Source organism: Candoia aspera, chromosome 2, assembly GCF_035149785.1.
Source record: "Candoia aspera isolate rCanAsp1 chromosome 2, rCanAsp1.hap2, whole genome shotgun sequence".
Taxonomy (NCBI): Eukaryota; Metazoa; Chordata; class Lepidosauria; order Squamata; family Boidae; genus Candoia; species Candoia aspera.
In genome coordinates this window covers 94,769,759-94,791,329 of record NC_086154.1, presented here as the reverse complement: position 1 = coordinate 94,791,329, position 21,571 = coordinate 94,769,759, and positions in this window count along the sequence as shown.

Below are 21,571 nucleotides of genomic sequence, written 5' to 3'. Positions count from 1 at the left end.
AGCCAATCAACTCAGCATATTCAGTTGCAATTCAATATTATATATTGTATGCTTGGAATCTTGAATAACATTACTATTCTGTACAGAAATGGATATGACTACTGGGGAAAATGAGAAAGATCCACACAGTGGCTGCGTTTATAAACACTTTAAACCTGGTTAAGGAATTAACTAATTTTCCATATTTACACAATACAGCGAACCATAAATTCACTAAATGCACTATGTTCCCTTAATATGCTGCACCATGAAAAAAAAGTAGTCACAACAACCTAACCAAGGTTAATGCTAACCAAGCTTAGTAAATGCATCTGTTAGATGTTTATCTGACCTTGTTAAATATGAACAGAACCAATGAGTGGAATAATTGGTCTGCACTTTGTTAATTCTTTCTAACCAATTCCTCCACAAATCATCTTCTTCTTCTTCTTCTTCTTCTTCTTCTTCTTCTTCTTCTTCCTCTTCCTCTTCCTCTTCCTCTTCTTCTTCTTCTTCTTCTTCCTCTTCCTCTTCCTCTTCCTCTTCTTCCTCTTCTTCTTCCTCTTCTTCTTCTTCTTCTTCCTCTTCCTCTTCCTCTTCCTCTTCTTCTTCTTCTTCTTCCTCTTCCTCTTCTTCTTCTTCTTCTTCTTCTTCCTCTTCTTCTTCTTCTTCTTCTTCTTCTTCTTCCTCTTCCTCTTCTTCTTCTTCTTCTTCTTCTTCTTCTTCTTCCTCTTCCTCTTCCTCTTCCTCTTCTTCTTCTTCTTCTTCTTCTTCTTCCTCTTCCTCTTCTTCTTCTTCTTCTTCTTCCTCTTCTTCCTCTTCTTCTTCTTCTTCTTCTTCCTCTTCCTCTTCCTCTTCTTCTTCTTCTTCTTCTTCTTCCTCTTCTTCTTCCTCTTCCTCTTCCTCTTCTTCTTCTTCTTCTTCTTCTTCTTCCTCTTCTTCTTACCTTGAAGTGAAAATAGCTACACAGTGTGTGTTTAAAAAAATCATTCTATATTAACCTAAACATTCTGGAACTGGAATCTTACTGGCAATTAACTGAATGAGGGTAGCTATTTGTCCTGATTCATAAGGATCAGGACTAAAGAATGTTGGTGTAGCCCATTGTATCAGTCTAGAAAGGGAGAGGAGTTTTTCATGGGCTGAGGGATCCTTAAGGAGTTTGATTTTTGAGACTAATGACATGAAATAATTCTGATTTACAGTCTCACACAGTTGCGACTGGAACGTAGCTCTCCATTAGATAGTGCTCTTTTCCAAATGGGGTGTCGCAATTTGAGGCTCAAAACTATATCAATGCACATTTTAAAATGTCTGTTTTAAGATAAAATGTCTTTGATACTTTGCACCAGAGTTTCAGGAAATATATTCAAAAATTAATATTTAAATACACATTTGAATAAAAAATTGTCATGTGTTCTGTTTAAAAAAACTTCAAGTGAATAAGATGTTGAACAGAATTCTCAATGATACGTCTTGAAACAAATTGATTTTTTTTTTTCTCATATAATGCAGACAAAGAATGCCATCTCCTTGAGATGGGGAGAGAATTAATGGATTCAAAACATGCACAAAAAGCCCACTGCGCAGGACTGTGAAGATTAAGTTTACTAATTCTGCAAATGACTAGGCAGGTCTTGCTTCCTGCTCTGTATGTGCACAAGAAATGTGAGAAGGGACTTGTATGGATACCGGTGAAGATATGTAGATGTCTTCCATATGCAGTAAGGGAGAGAACCTCATTGTATCAAGACACTTTGTTTACATATGCTAGCACATGGATAGACAAAACTTCCAACCAAATTTGAAAGAAACTCAAAAGTATCCCAAGAAAGAAAAAAATAGAAGTAGAAAAACAAAGGGCAAAGAAATATTCAGAAAATTGGAGGGCCAATTTTGGCACATAATTATGCTAACCCACGTGAATAGGAATTGATTGCTGAGCATAACTCTGACTGCTTCTCATTTCGTGAGAAGTTCTCCTAAGGACACCCTGAACCTATTGTGAAGTTGTTGTAGCTTCTGAACTGTTCTTTGCAGACCACATTTGTACAAGAACACTAACCTGGTACCCTCTCAGCACAAACCAGACAGTTTGTTGGTAAGATTTAAATAGTAGTTAACTTAACTAATACTGTTATTAAGATATCAAAGGCTTCCATGTTTGATCCAATTTCTAAAATTGTTCACAGATCATCAACAGAAAGGAAAATGTAATTTAGATTTGAAAGAGAACAGTCAGAAATATTTTTTCCAGTACTACTGTTTGATTCCTTAGACCAACAGCTTTACACAACTGGTATATCACTGGACACCCTGTGACAACTCAATGTGCTAACTGGGGCTTTTCTGGAAAGCTGTGTGTATGTGTATGTGTATATGAGCATGTGCATGTGCATATATATGTTTGCTCATATGTATATGTGTATTTCTGTTCATATCTGTGTAAAATAAATGTATAGCTGGGTTTCTTTCTGTTCAGAAACTTTATTAGCAGAATTAAGGACATTTCAAACAAACTAAATAATTTGCCAACCTCCTGTGAATATGTGAAGTGAGCCAGACTTATTTCAGAAAAATGTGACAGAACATTTCTAGAAGCCTGAAAACTTTTTTCTTTAAAAAGAATGAATTGCTCCATTCCTGTTGATGGTCAAATGAAATCCATTTTTCTACCTTTCAATAAATCAAAAGAGAAATATGCAAATTGAAGAATGCCTTCTTGTCACTATGATGTCAGATAGGACCTCTTACTTTGGAGGACTATTTGTACACTCAAAAAAAAAATGAGAAAGTAGTAATAAATTGCTAGGGTGCACTCTTCTGGCAGCTGTTAATAAATCAATATGAAGGGGAGTTCTGAAGGGCAAAATGTTGCTGTCGGTGGGTGTCCGATTTAATTTTGCTCAAAATTAATATTTCGGATATGATAAGTGAGCTGGCAGAAACAGATTTCATGATTAATTTTACAGAATTGAAAATGCTTTGATGGCACTTTAATAGCAGTTCCAATCATCTAAAATTCCCAGAAACTAACTCAGACACGTCGGCTTCTGCAGCATGTGACAATGACATTTTTGTTTCTATTCAAATATTAAATGGGATGCTGTTTAATGGAAATGGTGGAATGAAGTTTGCAGGCTTAGAAAGAACAGAGTCACTACAAGTGGAACCAAATGCATCAATCTTTGGAACCCATATTCTAACAGCCCAATTTTATCTTCATTCAGTCAGAGCACGGCCCCATTGACTGCAACTGAAATTACTTCCAAGTAATTGTATGTAGAATTTCATCCATTGAATAGCTTTCCCTTCGATTCTTGGTATCAGGAGCCATTTCCAAATATCAGTTTGGCATTTTAATGAACACACATATTTAGAAGAACAATCTATTGAAAACCTTGAGCTTCTTTTCCAAGTATATAAACTTAGCATCCAGCCGCCTGCTGGGAGCAAAACTTGCAACAGGATCCAAATTGTGTGCTGTACCTAGATCCTTTTTCCATCAACCTATGCTGAGGGCAATATGTACATCTTTTTGCAAAAAGAAATGAAGGGATATAGTCCTGGGAATTGTGTGCATATATAGATTACTCCTGACATTTAAATGTATATACTTATGGCTTCAATTTTTAGATCCCAGGGTTTACAGACTATATTCAACACAGAACCACATTGTGGCAACATTAATGGCTTTGAAATATTTTCACATGTCTAAACAATTTGTCAGAAGGATTGCCTGCAAGAAGAGGAGGAGGAGGAGGAGGAGGTAGGGGAGGATAGGGGCTTTGCAGAGTTCATTTTATAGAACATAAATGGAAATAAAGGGGCTGATATAAAGATAGCTGAAATGGATGGAAACAGGAGCAAAAGTAGAAGCCCTTTATCTTGCAGTGATCTTAAAAGCAGTGTGTCTGTCTAAGGGAGACAATTCAAATGACACAAGGAATGAAGAACTATATAGAAGGAAGACAGCTAAAAACATTCACTAAGAATATGAATCCTACTGCTGTCTCTCACCCTTAGACATTTTAAACTTCAAAAAGAAACTTGTCCCATCCACTTCTATCTTCTGGGAAGTATATTTGCTTTCTCACATTCAGGGAATTATCTAGGTACCATTTCATGCTAACAGGAAAAAAAAAATAACTCATGTCCTAAATATAAATGTATCCCTGTGCATGTTTGCAGAATGCAAACTAAAATAGATGCTTGCATGTGTAAGAAAGCTAATTAACATCTTCAGTGTAAATTGCCCTCTTTATGCTTATACATTTCTTTCCATTTAGAATATTCATACTGCGGCTGGAAATAAAACATCTTGCTGGCTATATAGTGAAATCAAAGCTCTTTCTCATTAACTCCCTAGAAGCACTGAAGATCCTTTTGCACCACTATTTATTAGTCTTGAATGAAGCTTTGGTTTGCCTCAGTGAGGGGCTTTGCACCAGGAAGGCAACACAATTTGCCTTGCTAAGGCAAGGAAAGGAATGAGGCAATCTGGCTTGATGAGACTCTTCATGTTGCCTTGCAGCTCCTTCTCCACTGCCTCCTTTGCAGCATCCCTTGGCATTGGCAAAGGGTCAAGACCTCTATAGAAGCCTCTTCTGGCTTTTGAGAGAGACAGTAAAGGAGGACCCTACAGGAAAGGGAAACAGAAAAAAATATAATATCAAATATATTAATATTTATACCCACATTTCTCCAGGAGCTCAAGTCAGTTCACATGTCCTTAATTTTATCCCAACAGCAACTTGTGGGATAGTCTCTAGAGAATAAGGGAGATGACCTTGAGAGAAATATGCAGGACATAAGCAAAGAGGGTTGAAACATTCTTTTAGTCCTGAAAAGCAAGATAGAATTTGAAACAACTCGGGCAGGATCCTCCCTGATTCTCCCAGGTATAGGGGAGGTAAAACACAATATAGGGGATATAGGGACATAAAGCAAAATCAGGCTGTTACTATAGTCTATCTCAATAAAGTTTAGTTCTAGTCTTCTTGTGGAGTTGATTTTCTAGTCTTGTCTACTTGGTGGGGCTGATGGAGATGCGGTTAAGACAGAATGACTTGTCCTAGGTCACCTAGTGAATTGCTGTGGCTAAGGATAGAATCAGACTTGGGTCTTCCCAGTTATAGTCCAATAACTTAACTACTACATCTCACTGGCTCTATATTCCCCAAGGGGATTTGTGATGTAAAGCCCTATATTGCTCATGGATTATAAGTAACATATACAGTGTTCATTGTATATGAATATTCTGAATATTGTCATTCAGTATTCATGACAAATATGGGGTATTCATTGCTCTTGGAAATGTCCCTTATTAGAATAAATTACTATTAAAGTATATGAAAAGATATGAAAAGTATGATCCCATGGAGCTATCTCTTTTTCAGATCTCAGTTCCTGATTAATCCTTTATCATTCTATCCTTTCAATCTGAGTTTGGTCTAGAATTTTCACAGTACACCTTGTCATTCCAGCTGCAGACTGGTTTTCTCTGAGGATCAACTTTGGTTATAGTGGTATGCTACTGTCTCATAATTTATACTTAGGGATGAGTGAGAAACTAGGTCTGTAAGATGACCATATTAAATTTAGAGCTGTAAAATGTACAGGAAATCTTGACATATGTATGCTGAAATACATAATGAAATTCGTACTTTTGTGATGCCATTTACAATTCAAAAACACATTTAGAGCGCAAGTATCAGAGAAAGTATGCATAAAATGCATAACAAAGAATGAAGATTAAGAAAAGGGACTCTTTCTTTTGAGACTAATTTAGAGTTTTGAAAATGGACCAAGGCGTTACACAAAATGGCTGCTGGGTGGATGGGGTGGGGAACAGGCATGACCAATATAAAGCAGCCATTTGCTAGATGACCTGAAGGGGGCAAATGACAACCAAATTAATATATAACTTGAATACAAGGCAGAAATGGACTAGACATTCAAAATATAAAATCTATTCTTTTGACTCCATACATGTGTTTCTTATTCAGACAATCTTCTTCTTTTTACATCACTCATCCAAGCACATAACTTACAGCTTTCCATAAACTGTCCCATTACTTCTATCAGTCAGCCCAGAATTAAGATCATTGCATTTAAAAGCCCCCTTTCATATGTACATTTTTAGTCTGATATTTTTCCACCTCTGGAATTTTAAGGGGAAAAAAATTGACAATTTTTTAATTGCTCCATTTGGATTTAGATATATGGAATGGACCCCAAACATTTATAATTATTTTCTTGCATTTTAAAAATGTTCTGTATTCTTAAAATGGTGCAAGCTTCTTCAGTCAAAGCCTCCTGCTGCTGCAGAATTTCGTAGTATGAGATCTTGCAGTTTTGGGAATTACACAGGGCATTTTTTAGTAAAATAAATTAAATATAACAGATCCCAAGCCACCTCATAATCCAAAAAGTAAATCAGATTTTTAAAAGGAAAAGCCAAATGCTAGCCAGGTCTTGTTGCTGGAGCTGGTCCTACTACTGACCCATCTGGACTGAAACCCTACATTTGCATATTGTGGTGCTTGCTCCTCTTACATATTTTATATGCTATAAAATATTCAAACACTTTCTTTTACTAAATTCATAAACTTGGGAGTGCATCAGAACATCTGGGTGGCAAGAGAGAAAAAAATGATAAAAACAATATTGTTAGGGATTGTTGCCAACCCCTATTAAAAATCACTCTTGTTGTAAGGTCTTGCTTCATACAAATTGCTTGTCATCTCCCAGATTCCTTTGTGATTTCTTCAAGGCACTTAATTCAATTTTATAATGAATACATTACATATTAATCTCCTTTATAAGAAAGACAGCAGTGTGCATCTTTTCTGCTTTTCAAAATGGCCACTTCTGAAATGAATGAAAAACAGACTCATGGCTTTGAAGATGGGAGCAATTAGGTAGTTCTGAATTGCAGTTGTTCTGGCAACTTCTCAAAGTTTCTTTTTCATCTTAAATCCATTCAGGTAAGAATAATATAAAACAAATGATGATATTGTTCAGTCCAGTATGTAATATTTGGCCTGTCAGTTGTACCCCCTACAAGTTATATTTGCACAAATGGTTTCATTTATTTATTTGTTTATTTATATATTTGTTCTCAAATGAATGAAGGAATGCTGAGGAGGAAATGAAGAATACATTTTCTTATATAAAATGATAAACTAGTAATCATTTTGTTCACGTTGCTACAGAAACACTGAAAATCCCAGGGTTTTTATGGCTGCTGTTCCCTGACTCATTTAATGCAATCTTTTTATTTGAAAGGGTGTGGGGGTGGGGGAACCTTCAAACTTCAGAGGCAGTACTTTGATGTCTTTCTGTTGCTGAAGAAAAAAAAAAAAACCTTTAATTAGGTCACCTAAACTTCATTTTCTTTCAAACTGTTCACGTTTACGATTCTCTTTTTCTTCTGTTCCCTTTGATGTTTCAAAATATATGCCAGTGATATTTAAGTTTATTTATTATGCACAGGCATTAAACTTGTGCTATTAACATTTATTCATGCCCTTGAAAATTGATTAGTTAATTAAGTGCAGAAGGCCTCTTATGGGAAGCTATTCATTCATGTTTCATTTAATAATCTACATGTACTATGTATTGCATATACTTTTTTTTTTTTGGCAAAAACAGCTGTTACTTATATGATATAGATTTTACAGTCTCCAGTGGGGTAACATTTTAATTGAACTTTCCTTGGTGCTATTACTAAATCCCTACATACTTTGATATAACTTTATCTAATGTAAGAATGACTCATTTGTTGTTAAATTGGGAAGCTGAGATTAAGATAATGTCCTAGATTCTGGAAGCTTTCTTAAAGAATAAAACTTGGGTGAAAATTAAGTTCTATTAGCCTCAGTTACAGGGATTCTTTCCTGAATTACTTCAGGATGTGCTCTGTAATAATGTAGAGATTTATCACTCTCTAAAAGTTGTCAAGCTCCAATTCCCACCAGTTTCTGATAGTATGGGCAAATGATTAGGCATGATGGGAATTGTGACTAAACAGATATGGAAAGCCACCTGGAAAACAGGTGGCTCTTCAGAGAGAAACATCTGCTGTGAATTGGTTGAAGAAAGAATAGAATGAGATTTCTGGAAATCTGCAGTATCTGCTCCTAAAAGTAGGCAAATTGCTTCTTCTCAGTGACAAACTGCTTCCAATATCACATCCAATCCCACACCCAAACATGAATAGCTTCGAATCTATTCCAAGAACCTCTCTGTATTAGGAACATGTTAACCTGTGAAGTCTTGAAAATATATTATTCTAATAAATGGCAACTACGTTTTCAGCAGGTAGTACTGGCCTACACATGTGAATGGAAGATAAAGCCATTAGTTGAGATTGACAGTTTATGGAAATGTTTCCTGGATTTTGCCTCAGCAAGCTGAGATTGGGGCAATAGAAATCACAGTGTGGTAATTGAGATGACTTCAGAGATGAGGGAGAGAGACAAAGACAAGCATTCTGCAGGTCATTGTTGGCTGACAAACCAATCTTGAACTGTTATACTGCAGTCACTTCTTGCCCATGGAAAAAGGAAAAGTCAGCATTTAAGCTAACCAAGCCTACACCAATAATGGGATTCTCTAGATGCATTAAACTCTATAATCCACCACCGTCACAAACATTGACTCCAGCATATCTGGAATGTTTTAAGTCAGGGAAGGCTATTTTTAAGCATCCTCACCTGAGAGAGGACAAGGTATTTGGGGAATTCCAACCTTTTTCCCAAGCTACCCTATAGACCATTGACTTTACAAAGGACAGGGTTGATAATGAGATGTAACATACAAAGAAATAAGTTGCGTATTGTGATAAAAATATATCCATCGTGAATCATCTCACTGAACTCCAAAAGTAATAACTTTCATCAGACTTTAACATCTTATTATAGGAAACAAATGTCACTACTATTCATATATGATGTAATGGAATTTACTGACATAATTCGATTTTTAAATGTGTTAATGAGTTTTGTTCATAAAAATTAAGGCAAATACAATGCCATCTGAGAATGTTTGCTATTGCATATTCTCTTACAGTTAAATCTAGCCCCCACTGTACCTACTTCCATGGCAGAAAAATTGTATTTAACATTGTCATTTACTACTGATATATTTTCATAGCTAACCAGGCTAAAAATGTTTTACCCAAACCCAACTTATGGTTAATTGTTAGACCAAAACAGCCAACTAAAAGTGTAGTCAGGTTCCAATGAAATATATGTAAAGTGGGGCTGGGGGTAGGAGTGGAAAGACAGACTGAAACAATAAAATAGTCTATCATTTTACAATAGGCAATTACTTTTAGTTGGTGATGTAGAAAGAAAAATTAAATGCCTGTAAAATTCATGTAAATTTTACTAGCATTCAATTTGATACATATTTCAGTTCTCTGTTGGTATATAATGTATTTGCTCATGATGCTGACTAAGAAAGATTAACCATTTGTATGTTTAAAACACAAATGAAATACTGCAGAAAAAAAAGCGTCATATCATTTGCATCATAATACTGTTCTGTAGAAACACATTCTGTGTTCAAAAGCATCAAGGCCTCATTAAATAATAAAACTTAATCATTATTTCATCAAAGATGATGATGATGATGAGGAGGAGGAGGAGGAGGAGGAGGAGGAGCAGCAGCAGCAGCAGCAGCAGCAGCAGCAGCAGCTATGGTTGTTGACTCGTAGTGACCACATAGTGTAGACAGTTTATCAAAACATGAAATATATTCTTAGAGTTGGAAAAAGGTCATTTGGCCATCAGGTCTAACTCTCCACTTAATACAGAGATCCAAATGAAAGCATCCCTAACAGATATAACAATGTTATTAATGTTGGTATTTGGTTGTTTGCAAGGAGCAAGCCACTAAGTTACTATGGTAACAAATCACTTTGGCAGGGTGAACAGGTCAAACTTAAGTATCCTCAGTTTTGGGTGTGAAAAAGATGACCATATAAGATAAAGGTGCTGATTGCCTGGAAGGGAACTTGCCTGGACTTGTTTAGTTTCCTTTTTGCTGCCTTCCTTTCCAGTCCTACTCAGAGCACATATGCATGTGTATGAGCTTGTAAAATATGAGCTTGTAAAGCTTTTGTGCCTATCCAGGGATCTGGATATGAAACTGTTTATGTTTTATGCTTTCTGTAAATACATTTATTTTTATAGAAATGCCTGGTGTGTGTTTTTTCTGATCTCTTGGGCCAAACACTTTCCAGCACTCTGAACAATTAAGCAATGGCTTACATGTGTGAATGGGCCATTGAGATCTAACATGATTGATGGGCCTTCATAAGCCCGTGTATGAACTTCATACATTTCAATGGAGATGGACCACATCTTTTTTTTCACATACTCTAGGCACTCATTACTAGGACTATACAAATCTTCAAAGGGTTCTTTGCTTTGAGTCTTTGATGGAGTGCAATCTTTGGATTCTTTTTCCTAAGAGGAAAACTCTGCTTATTTGTGCAGGGGTTTCTGTACCAAAGTGAGGGGGGTGATTGATTTAATATTTTTTGTTTTGTTGTTTACATTTGTTAAGTTTATGTCCCATTTTCCTCCAGGAGCTCAAGACAGCATGCATAGAAATTCCTCCTAATTCCCTTCATATTTCCCCCTGTAAAACAATGACTGTCCCAAAGTCACCCAGTAAACTTCCATGTTTGAGGATGAAGTTTTATCTGGGTCTTTCCAGTGAGGTCCAACACCTTAACCACCATACACTGGTGCTTCAGGTGAGCTAGCATATTTAATTTCTGCCATTCTACAAGTGCAATAAACTAGTGCATATATGAACTGTTCACTCTTATGCCTGGTGTCCACCTTTGCTTTTATAGCCTCTGTGACTACGTATGTGACTATGCGTGTGTATAATTTGAACATGGGAATAGTTTGTATGAATTGTAGTCATATTACAGATTCTTTAATGAGCATGGGCAAGTCAGGATGTGGATTTGTCACTATGATGCCCTCTACCTGTATTCACTATACCCAGCATTTCAATATCAGGAAGATGTTTAAGTGTATAATAATCAAATGCAAAGAAATGTAACCACTGTGCATGCATGTGCAACTGAACTGAAGAATAAAACATTCCTAGATGGTTACACCAGAGAAAAAATGCATTCAGTTTCATATTTTCATCCCTGCAGATAAGGTCATCACAAACACATAACACACAAGGCCTTTCATCAGGTGATATCGGACTTAAGTTATTTTTCTTGTGCTTTCCACTCCTGTACCATATTGTTTTGGACAGAGCAAAGGATATTCAGAAAGTCATGGCAGCAACATTAATTTGGTCTGTATAATTTACTATCATAGCTGTGCCTGGATTAAAAATGTGCTGACATCTTATGGAACTTCAGTTCTGAAAGGGCTACTTCTAAAGCTTAGGATAATCAATCATTTCATTGGTGTGAAGTGTCATTACTGGACGCTACTATGAACTCTATCATTCAGTTTGCACCTACAAAGTCATTGTCTTCCAGCTAGACTGCATACTAGATCCGTTAGGACATTTCCTACCCCCCGCCCCGCCTTGGCAGAAAAGTACTGTTTATTTAAGTACTATTTAAAAGTATTATTTGTTCAATAGCATAAATAAATAGTCCATCTTTGTGTTCCCTAATTCATTGATGCTCAAATGATTTTATTTTGGAAGATAAGAAGTACACCACTTCCATCTCTATCTCTATCTCTATCTCTATCTCTATCTATTTATCTACAGTATATATCATCTCCAGAAGTTGTTTACCTGCAGTTGGGTTCCATCCTTGCTCCATCTTCCAGGCCAGCATATTAAGTTTTAATATCTGTCATTAGTTGAACCTATTTTCTTTTTGGAGAGACACTGCATGCTTTTACTCTGGCATTCAGTAATAATGGACAATGTGTAAAGATCTGTAATCAAAAGTTAAACACTGCAGCTATTTGTATACAAATAACTCCTAAGATATTTATTCAGAAAAACATCAAAGTTCACATTTCTCTTGGAGGCACTAGGAAATCTCCTGATAAGTGAACAAATACCTTTGTCTTTGCCTTCTTCCCCCCTTGCACACTGCTTTCCAAAGGTGTTGCATTTTGCACAGTTTAGAATATGAAATGTAGTAAGCAGTGAGACAAGTAAAGAAGGGATAGTTTCACTGACTGCAATTAAAGGCTTATCCATGCAATTATTTGTTAGAAATTTACACACATCCAGATTATTCATGTCTCAGATTTAAATAGTCCAGGCCATTTCCCTTTTACTTCAGGTTTTGGGGCCAGGATGGATGGAGCTTCCCACCTGGAGAGGGATAGGAATGTAATTTTCTAATTGCCTGTTAATGTTTTGTGTTTTGTCTGAAATGGTTGATTTTGTTTTGTTTTTGATTAATTGTTCAACATCCAGAGTTGGGCAGCCATATAAATTCTTTGAATTAATTAAATAAATACTTATTTCCTAGTGTAATTTTCCTGATCAGCTTTGCTCATTTTTCCCAGAATTGGAGACTTACATGTCTCAGCAGGTATCAGCAGCTAGCTGACCAGTCTCACTTACTGGCAAAAAAACACCAATCAATCACTGTCTTGAAGATGGGATAGGTGAGGTGTGGGATTAAAGGATGATGATGGTGATGATGATGATGATGATGATGATGCATGCTTCTTTTGACAGGGCTATCAGTCTCCCAGGAAACCAGTAGTCCTATGAAATGATTTCCTAGATGCTGGCATTCCAGATGACCTCTAAATATATGCCTGTATCAAAACAACCATCCTATAAGAGCTGATTCTCAGACTGGTAAAGGTTCAAGCAACTGTTAGACAGGTAAAGTCACAGCTGCAGACTTCCCCTTCCCGAGACACTCAGTCTGCTCTCTGGCACATTGTAAAGCTTTGAGGAAAAGACTCAGAAAGGGTCCACCATAATGTAGAACTAAACACATTGCTTCTAACTTGACATTAGTTCTCTTGCTGGAATTCTGATATCCCTACTGCTGTTATCTTAATAGAGAGAACTTCACTGCTTTCATGCTTAGGAAAAGTCATTTTCTGTTCAGGAAGCTATCAAAGACCTGATACCTCCACATCAAAAGGTCTGCATGAAGGACCACAGGAGATGAAATTCAAAGCAGAGAAACCTGAACTAGAACAATTTTGATGCTATTGTACCCCTTCACCCCAAAATCATTTCTGGTCTTTTCTCTCCTATCCCTGTTCTGTGTGTGTGAAGTGGGGGGGGGGGAGAGGGAGACAGACATATTTCTCTCGCTTTACAAATTACCCAGTACACATACACACACTGTATATAAGCATCAAATAGCAAGATTCCTGCCTGATATGGATTATCTCCTGGAAATTTGATATTCCAATGTAAGGAGCAAAAAACCAGGTGTCTGGTCTCGGTTGCAGCCAAAACTAAAATGGCTATGTAGATGCAATGCCCAGTAACCAGATGGAGGGGGGAATTTCCACAGCAGATTTGCCAGGCCAGCTGGAGCTAAGGAGATCATTGTCCCTGATTGTGTCAGCATAGACTTATTCCCAAGGCATCTGAGATTGTCTGCATGGGAAATTTTGTGTCAGGAGAAGAAAGAAAGCAATTATTTTTCAAATTCAAACATCTAAAGAGGGTGCTAGGCTTCCTCAGCAGTGGGCTGGGGATGAAATGGAGATGATATCATGAAGATGTGTGCCTCAAAACAGTTTGTAAAACATTTTGGTGTCATGGGAAACAGGATATGAAACTGAGCCCTAAAGGTGTGCTCTTTGCAAATGTTTCTGGCATAATCAAAAAGTCTTAATTTACAAACAATTTAGTTTTAGATTTTTAGTTTCAGATTATGAAGATTTTTGTTTTTTCATAAAATCCAATGAAGCAAATGTTCATCTGGTCAGAGTAACAATCCTTCATGATTTGGCTCTGTTTGCTTCCAGTGTTTCTTATACTATAAGTAACCAAATCTGACAGACCATTTCAATCTGAGGCCTGATTATTCCTCAGAATAGTATTGTACATTAAAGTGGAAATAATATTTCAAAATGTGAGCGTGTCTACAAAATGTCAATACTATTATTAGATTTTTGAGAGACCTTCTCTGCTTCTTCTCCCCAGCACTAATTCTGACATTTCGAAACAATTAGTTTCTTAGTCCCACTCCACACCATACACAATTCTCAAAATTGTTCAGATCTATGCATGACCTTCCTTCTAGTCACAGGTATAATGATCAGTCATAAAATAACTGGACATCTCTATCTTGGGGATGATCAAACAGCCCTTCTTTTCAGATAAAGAAACCTCTTCCTGCTGCAGCATCAAGGGTCTTGCATATCAGTGGTGCAACTGACATTATTTCTACCTGCTGTTTCTCTGCTCCTAATCAGTTCTTTCCCCGCTGTCCCCCTGCAGGGTTTAAAAAAAGTCCTCTTGTGTGGCTTTTGCAACAAAGAAGCAGTGGGGAGGGAAAAGGTTAAGCACATGCTGTATCCTGCTGAGCTGCTGCCTTCTGAAGCAAGTTTTATACGGGAAAATGTGGTCTTTTTACCTTACATGCAATTGAATTACATCCCCTCAACCCCCAAAAGTTGCATCGTGCTTACAGCAGACTTGTTCAGCCAGGTGGGAATCCAGTTAATCACAATTTCCTTGGTGCTACTCTAAGATTAAATACTTCCAGATCCAATCCTATGTAAATAGCAATGAAACATTCCTTTTTCTGCTTTTCATCTATTGAAATTGGGTAGGCATCCCAACATATAGTTTCCAAATTGCAGATATCTGAGGGGAGCAAAATGTACCTTTTCTTTACATTCTTTGAGTGATTCCAAATGAGGATTTTAACTGACAATTGCCCTGTTTCTTTCACAGAATTTAATGGGAAAGTCAGATATTATCATCTTCCATTGAATAATTAACCTGCAAAATGCATTACCCCAAGATGTGGTGATGACAATTAATTTGAATGGTTTCAAACGATTGGATAAATTCATGGAGGACAGGGCTTTCAGTCTTGAGGACATATTGTTTCATTCAAACTGGGGACAGTGCTACTCCAAATGCCAGTTGCAGTAATTATATGCCAAGTGGGTGTTGACTCTTAGCTACCACATGGATGTATTTTCTCCTGGATGATTTGTCCCCAAGCTGGTCCTTCTGGTCTTCCAATGGTACATCCCCACTGTAATTGAGTCCATCCACTGTGCTGCTGGTCATCCTCTTCTTGTCTTTTCTTCCAAGATGCAATAGTACAATAGTAAAAAACCAAAACATATCCCCCTACAACATATAACTTCATCTCCTGTTTGCAAATACCCAAGAGACATCTAGCTGGCCATTGAGAGAAATGAAATCCTGGAATAAGATGGACCATGGCCTGATCAAGCAGGGCTCTTTTTATATAACATTGTGTAATGCTCCCACATTTTAAAATGATTTTCTATTATCCTCCAATCTGTTAAGAGAGACCTAGTAACTGCTGTTTGCTAGGAGTTGTCTGTCTGAAATCACCTTATGACCTCTGGACTTTACCTACAGGACATATGAGAGACTGTATGCAGAGGGAGGTGGGTATGGGAAGAAGAAAGTTGTTCTATCAAATGCTTGGAAAAGTAAGTTTCTCCTACACAGTGCTTCAGTATCCCTGTCATTTTGTCAACTTGAATTTTGAAGACCCCTTTGAATTGGGGGTTATAGCAGAAATAGGGATCCTGTGGCTTTTCAGTTCTGATTTTCCAACTCTGATTGACCTCAGTCAGCTCACCCAATAGTAGAGATGACAGAAACTGGAATACAACAATCTGTGGAAGATGAACACTTTTTGATCCCTGGCTTATGGGATGGCCAAATGCAAAACAGGTCAGGCTCTTGAGTCTTTAATAGCTGTGTAAGAGTGAGGACTTCAGGCAGATACAGTTTGCATGACAATTTACAGCTGCTGAATTCCCCTCTTTTACACATCTAAATAAAATGCATGAGCTCTGATATTTTCTTTGTATCTGGTTCGCCTTCCCCAAACTGCTTTTGGAGGATGAGGAGGCGGAGGAGGAGGAAGCGAGCTTTCTGCACACTTACTTTCCTTTCTTTTTTAAAAAAAACAATGACACTTGTAAGGGTAGCTTCTGAGCTAAGTGAATCTGCTCTTTGTATTTTGCTTTCTCCAGGAAGGGGGGGAAAAACAGTTGAGAAGGAACCCTTCAAATTCATGTGGCAAGATAACCTGTTGGTGACAGCAGAGACCCATGTAACAGAATGCTTGCAAATACACAGCACTTGCTGCTCAAAACATTCACAGAATGGGATGGACACAGCTTAATGCATTTTCATTAAATTGCTTAATTACTTTGATATGAAAAGCACCTGGATTCTTCTATTTATAAAGTAATGGTCTGACCTACTAAGATGAGAAATGCATGAGAAGGGCAAAGAGAATATTGCTGGCATCCAGAAAGGGTCTGTATTTCTTTGAGATGAGTTGAAATTTCCACCTTGAATGCTAATGATGAGAAGACCTGGAGGTGGGAACCATTTGGATTTAAACCCTCTTTGCTAATTGCCCCTATCAAATGTGTGCTACTAGCAATATGGATGGACTTGCATATTTTACCTGATATGAAGATATGGAAGATAAAGTAATACTGAGTTGTTTATGTATCAACAAATTGCTTAAGTGGCATTTGGCTTCATAATTAAGAGGGAAGAATGTAGTTATATTGAACAGGGGGATAGAAATACCATAATCCAGGGCATATGAATAAAGTTAAAATATGTACTGTGGAACTCTGGATCAATTTGACTTAGAAATTACAAAAGGAATTATTGTGATTCTAGTTAGGGTCAGATAAAATGCAGTTATACATGAAGGTGGGTCTCTTCACTTTGAGAATAACACTTTTGCTTTTAAGTCTAGTGAAATATTTCATCTGTACAATAACACTTAGCAATTATCCTGAATTCATGTTATTCTAAGAACCTCCATTTTTTTTCTGACAAATTATTAGAGAATGTTTAGGTTATTTTTGTATAGAAAGCCAGCTCATCAGTATTCAACTATTAGTTTTTCAACTGTTAAAATGATATCCTAGCATACATTCTAACTGCATCAATCTTTTTTATTCTCAGTGATTTAAACAGTAGCAGAAGAATCATTAACAATTTCAGCCTCTACCCATCCTGCTTATTTTCTTTTATACTACATGGGGTTCTTATTAACATTTGTCAAGTTATGAAAAGGCCATGGAGTCAAAAATGTCTGAATAGTGATAGCAGCTTTGGATTTAATCCAGAGATCCTCTCTCTGCTTTACTTATGAGAAGCAGCAAATGAGAAACAATTCATATTCTCAGACTTAATATATATAGGATACCCACTCATCTTTCTTATACTGATCTGAATAGTTATACCTGTTAGACATATGCAGTGCCCTTGGTTCAGTTCCAAAATGCTGTATTATAACATAACAGTTTTCTGCAACTCTTTAAAGCAGCCATGTCTTTTCCTAGGGTCATGCGGCAACTGCAGAGGGCAGCAATGTGATTCTGGGAAAAGACACAGCAACTTTAAAAAGTTACAGACAGATACTGCATTCATCCTCCTATGAGCTCAACACTGTTTTGAAATTGAATCTAGACTGTTGTACCAAGTCAATATCATAGCTGCCTGAAAAAATATCTTATTTCTTTGCTGTCAGATCTATTCATCCATCCTTGTGTTCCCCAGAAGTTCTCTCCATTTGAATCTGAAAGCAGGCAGTCTTCTCTAAATAGGAGCTTCAAATTTTCTGGATGACTGGCTTTTGTGATTTCATACATTTCTTTGAATAAGGCTTCAGTTACTCTTTTCCAACTTGGTGCTTTCTGGATGTGTGGTGTGGGACATCAACTTAGCGCTGATGGATAATGTTAAGAAATGAACTCCAACGTATCAGTTTAAGGAATTTCAATAAATAAATTTTTAAAAAATGAGATGGAGGGAAAACATATAAGCTGGGCATGGGAGACCTGATAAAACACAGTAAAGCGAGATGAATATGTAAATAAATAAATAAATAAATTTTCCTTCTCACCCCTATGGGTGGTATGTGTCTTCCTCAATCTCAGGTCCTCTACCAGAGGCCTGGGACTGTGAGGGTTCTGCGCAGTATCTTAGCTCTTCCTAGCACTTCACTCTTCTGGACGAAGAGCTCTGATGTTGTTCCTGGGATCTGTTGAAGCCACTCTCCCAGCTTAGGATCACAGCCCTGAGTGCCCCTACCACCACTGGTGCCACTTTGGCCTTCACTTTTCACATCCTCTCTAGTTCCTCCTTCAGGCCCTGGTACTTCTCCAGCTTCTCATACTCCTTCCTGATGTTGCTGTCACTTGGCACTGCTACATCAATCACCACTACTGTCTTCTGGTCCTTGTCTGCAACCACAATATCTGGTTGATTGGCCAGTACCTGCCTGTCCATCTGGATCTGGAAGTCCCACAGGACCTTAGCCCTGTCATTCTCCATGACCTTCTGTGGAATCTCCCATTTGGACTTGGGAAAGTCTAGCCCATACGCTGTTCAGATGTTCCTGTACACAATGCCAACTACTTGGTTGTGCCGTTCAGAGTATGTTGTTCCTGCCTGCATCTTACACGCTGCCACTCTTGGACTGTCCCTGAGGCCATTCTGCACAGTCTACACCTTGGGTCCTGCCTAATGCAAAAGAAAAAAAAAAAGAAAAAAAAAGATGAGATGTAGGGAAAACATATAAGGCAGGCATGGGAGACCTGATAAAACTCTGTAAAGCTGGATGGATTGTGTGTGTGTGTGTGTGTGTGTCCACTGCAGTCTTATTTGCTAAACTATAACTGAAGATTACTAGCATATTGAATAACTAATCAAGTCATGTTGTTTTAAACTAACTCCTGCATTGATGACAATTGTCCACATAACGGTCCTTTTTTTCCATGAAAGAACATTTATTCTTCACTGAATGTTGATATCAAATTTTCTTTTGAGAATCCATCATACTAAAGTATCTTTCAGACTTAGCAAGTAGTTATTTTACTGCCAGTCAGATTGTTTTATTTCAGATTTGATGAAACATCTGGGTCCCACATTTCCTTCAAGAAACTTTTGCTTGAAGTTTTAATGTTGTCATGCATTTGTCACTCAGGCAATTCATCTTTATTTTATTATTCTGAGAAATTGAACACAGTCCAGTATATACCAGGGATTATAGACAAAAAAAAAACTTTTGGTATTGCTGCTAGATAACAGTCCTTCTAAAAGTCTGCTTATGTTTTGTTACAGATAATCTCTGTTTCTTTTGATGCATAGGCTTATAGGCTCTACTGAAAAACAGGGCTCTAGTTTAGATAAATCCTAGGCTAACTAACCATCTTAAAACAAGATTTAAATATGGAGAGCCGTAAGAATAAGAGATAATTTCATGAAATCAGTTTTTGCCCACGTTGTTAAAAGAAAATATTGAACACGAGTTTTGAATACAAATCACAAACAAGATTCAGCCACAATTAAACCACACATTTAACCCTTAAATCCAGCTGGATCAATCCAATGGTGTCCATATTAATAGAAATTCAGTGAGAATGTTTTTAATGTTCATCTCTATAATACTTAACAGGAATTACTGATGCACAGCAAATGGGATTCTGAGAGGTGCATCAGCAGTGCTTTCATTAGACCAATGTATAGTCCAGCTTTCTATTCTCACAGTGGTCAGCTAGATGTCACTGGGAAGTACATAAGCAGCATATCAGCAGTACAACACTCTCTTTTCTCTAGAAAGTGGTATCAAGAGGTTTACTGCCTCCCAACAGAAATTAATATATAGTCATCAATATATAGCTACAATAGACTTACCCTCTGTTCAGACTTTTAATAGTTGCAAATCATATACAAACGTATAGTAGAAGAAGTGGAAGATGAGGAAAAGAAATATACGACAATCTTAGATTATTTGCATGCCCCAGAGTCCCTAACCTCTGGAGTTCATTGAGTTAAAAGAAATTTCACTATTTTCTAGATTTTTTCCATTAAGTGACCAAGGATAGAAAGGTCCGTTCTATGTCTCTAGTCCCATTCATATTTGTGGTTGTGTTTGTTTTGTTTTTAAATCAATAATTTAATTAATAACTTTTTCTAACTTCAACATGAGACATTTTTACAGGATATTGATTTCTTTGTTACAGATGTCTGAAAGCTGCTTTTGCCACAAGGATAGACTATGGCATGGGTAATTCTGTTTTAGTGAATTTCTGCTCTGAAATAATGGGAAATATTTCTTTCTCGGGCTTCATGATGCTGACATCATGCAGCAAGAGCTTCTTGGGTCCAGTCCAACAAGAAAATGGTACACCACAATATTAATGGGATATCTGTTATGTTAAGTCATCCACAATTTTTGGTGGCTTGGCTTCCTTGATACCACTACTTTGGAACTCTGCTCTGCATAATGAAATGGGGGAAAGTTATACTGCAAGGTCTCCAAAACTGTGTAATATAGGAACTTTGCTTGAGTGATAGTTAGGCTGACCATATTTCCTTGAGACAAAAATGGGACATTGGGATGACAAATATGGGGCAGGGCTGGGCGACAGCTGGATCGGCAGGCAGGAACTTCTCTGGTTTTCTCAGGCTGGGAATCTTCAGATTCCTTTGTTTGCGAGAGACAAGGCTGGACTGGAGAATCCAGTGAACGGTTGTCCCCGACAAGCCATTCCTCCTCTGGCTGTGCTTTTATGTTCTTTTCTTCCCACCATTTCAAGGCAGGAGCCAATTGGTTCACCCTTTGATCACTGCCTATCAGCTGATTCTGTTTTTTTTAATTTTTTTTTAGGTTTCCTGCAGGGTTGAGCTCTGTGGCTTTTTTCCCACTATTTCTGCTGAGCTCCCCCTCCTTCCATTCAAAGTCAGACTGCATTCTGACATGTTCACGGGAACTTTCAATCTTTTAAGTAAGGTTTTTAAGAAAACAGGACAAAATGGATATTTACTTATATTAAAACAATGGGATGGTCTGGAAATATTAAAAAAAACAGGACTGTCCCGTTCAAAACGAGACGTATGGTCAGCCTGGTGATAGTACATAGCTGTCAGATTATGAATCCAGCACTGACTTCTGGTGGGGACATGGCCGACTGAACAGCTGTGCCTGTGAGCTCTGCGGGCAGATCTGACAACGTGGCTTTTTTATGGACTCAGGCAGGCTTTCCCTGAAGCCCTAGAGCATTTCCATGGACAGAAAATGCTCAGAAACTTCCCATTTGTATTCCAGAGCTGTGCTTTGCAGCCAGAGGATCGCACACAGCATTAGCGTTAATCCAAGAAGAGACGCTGGGAAGCTGGGTCATCACCATCTCCAAACCACACTATAGTCTTAAAGGGACACTAAGTCAAGCCACCTCATTTCTAAATCACCCAATTTATATCTTTTAAGTTTATGTACCCCAAGAGAGGCTTTCTACAGCAAGGAGAAGCATTCCCTCTTGGTGCTTATCTTTATTGTTTTGGAATAATTTTTAAAAATCTTTCAAAGTTTTGGCTTGTTTTCCCATTTAAATATTAAGGAGGA